This window comes from Cebus imitator, unplaced genomic scaffold (genome assembly GCF_001604975.1).
Source record: "Cebus imitator isolate Cc_AM_T3 unplaced genomic scaffold, Cebus_imitator-1.0 Scaffold120, whole genome shotgun sequence".
Classification (NCBI taxonomy): Eukaryota; Metazoa; Chordata; class Mammalia; order Primates; family Cebidae; genus Cebus; species Cebus imitator.
In genome coordinates this window covers 19,283-22,223 of record NW_016107435.1, presented here as the reverse complement: position 1 = coordinate 22,223, position 2,941 = coordinate 19,283, and positions in this window count along the sequence as shown.

Here is a 2,941-nt window from a genome sequence, read left to right as displayed (position 1 = left end):
AAGTTCATGTCACAGGTTTGATGAAAATTGGTGATTTGAAGGGCAGTCCATTCAAACAATAATGGAGTTTGGTGAAACTGTGAGTGATCAAGTAGTTCTAATTGTTTAACTTTGTCTCCTGGATAGTCAGGAAGAGTAGGAAGCAAAAATTTGGAGAAAATTTAAAGATCAAGTGTTGTATTGCCTCCAAAAGTAAAATAATTTATAACTGGTGTTAGGTAAACTTCTGACAAATTCTTTCATTCTCAAAATTACAACTACTGAATATGAATGTATGTCCCATGTTGTCTGTCAAACGTTTTTAAATGAAGATCTATCCTCTGAAATATTATAGGACCACATTTTAAAATTTTATGCATTTATGTCTAGAATCTGTATACTTGAGTGGTGTTTTTTTTTTTAAATCACAGCAAGACAATTACTTATGAATAGTATTCCCAAATCAGAGGAATTCACATGGGAATTACAGTTCAGTTGCAGATAGATGTCCCCAGTTTTTGCAAGACATCAGTGAAATGTGAAAAAAGCAATTTACAAGCTTTCAACCCTTTAGGACTCAAATGCGTACTCAAAATGTGATCCTTAAACAAGAGGACAGCTGGATTACTTAGGTTTAAGAATAGTTAAGCCAGATGCATTGGTTCACGCTTCTATTCCCAGCACTTTGGGAGGCCAAGGTATGTGGATCGCTTGAGCCCAGGGGTGTGAGACCACCCAGAGCAACATAGGGAGACCCTATCTCTACAAAAAGTACAAAAATTCGCTGGATTGGGTGGAACCTGCCTTTAGTCCCAGCTATTTGGGAGGCTGAGGGAGAAGAATCACTTGAGCCCAAGAGGATGAGGCTGCAGCTAGCTGAGATAGCATTACTGTACTCCAGCCCGAGACACAGCAAGATCATGTTTAAAAAATACATAAAAGAATAAGAGTAGTTGAGGGCAAAGATAACTAATCATGAGAAGAATGATTTATTTTATGTTGAATAAAGTTTTCACTTTTTTCAGTATTCCAAATTTGAAGTTTCTTTATCTTAAACAATGCTGACAGTCATGCTACTGTACTTAGAATCATTGTTAAACAGTTCTCATCCCATCTGGAAAGAACATAAAATGTGTATGTTATAGTGCCAGTATTATATGTATATTTTATTTATGGATGCTACAATTGTGTTCTTCCCCTATGACTCTGCTTAGATTGGTGTGCATGCCAAATCTAGTTACTTCGCACACTCTGATTTAAGAAACTTTGTATTTATTTCTGATAGTGATGCACATCATTGTGTCAAATTTAGAATACACAGCTATTAACTTTATTGCTCCCCAGCTCAAAGTCAGCAGTTTTTCAGTTTGTTGGATTTACAGTCCATCCTTACAAGACTTGAGATTATTACATTCATCAGACAACAAACAGAAGGAATCAATATTATTAAAAAATGGATGGTAGGAAAAAAATTCAACTCTAGAATGGAGGTTGGGTTAACTGTTAAATACTTTCCTTAAACATCTTATTTCTCAATTTTAAAATCTAACAAGAATACAAAGTATGTTTTCATATTTTCAAGCTATATTCTTGACTTATGAATATTTGCACTCAACACAGAAAAGTTTTCAAAAAATATGTATCTAATAGCTTTATTGACATTAAAATATACAAGTTGATGTTCAATAGAAACTTAAAAAACTGAGAATATTCTATTTTTAAAAAGGCTAAGAATTTCTAGCTTCAACCCTGAAACAGATGTTACCTCATAAGAATTATAACTTTTTTCTTACCTCCTGATTTACTAACACTGAAATTCACTAGTTCTGTCTGAGCTTTTATTCTCAGCATCATCTAAAATTTTAGTGTCAAAAAATTATCAAGTAATTATTTAATCAGATTCTATTTCTAATTGTATAATTTTAAACAAAATACTTTTTTTGTTATAATGTATTTTTTCACATATACTATAGATTTTATAGTGGCAAAATATTAAATGATTTAGTGACATTTTTGTATATAGAGAAAATATTTCTTTTTGAAGAAAATGTTTTTAGTGACTATCAGAGATCCACATTTACCTGGCTTATTCCAGAACCACAATATGTGACTTTTTCACAGCAAACACTACATCCCTGAAAACTTTTATTTTCCTCCTAAAATTTTCATGATTCCTTTCCTGTGTCCTCATAGTAGCCTTTCCAAATTTAATTATTGCATTCTTTTCATAGCCTTATTTCTAAATCACACGTTCTTCAGCTCACTGTCTTTATGTCCTTACTTCCCTGCTTTTATTCTGTCCTCCTCAACTACAGGAATTCCACCTGTGATGTAAGAGTCAATAACTAGCCATGTTTTGCTCTGACCAAATTGTCAATGGCCTCTTCATAGCGTTTCCTGTGTCAACTAACTTGGCATTAACTATATATGTATTAATTATGTAGATACAGATATAATAACATACATATTTGTGTACTGTTTTAGTTTGCTAAGACCTTTATATGTTTTCTAATTTGATTGTTACAACCATTGTTGAATGAACACAGTCATGACTACATGCATGAACAAATTAACTAATGGATGTCCTTAATATCTGGAAACCAATAAATATATGCTAATTGTTTAGAAAACTGTTCTTTTAACAAAAGCTTCGGTAACATTTAGTTCAACCTAAAACATTCTGACTCTATTACTGCTCAAAAGTAAAACAGTGTTAGGAAAATCACAAGGTCTAGTTTCTACCTTCAATTTCTAAGTGAGAGTAAAAATCAAGGAATTAGGCTTGGATATAAACCTACCAAGGTAACCTAGAAACTCTCATAATTAGGGAATTACATCATTTTTCTTTTCTTAAATAAGATTTTTTTAGTAGTAATGTCCAGATGGATTTTATAAAAAATTAGTGAGAATTAAAAATCTATACCAAAAACAAAAGTCTATACTTTTTTTTTTTTTTTTTTTT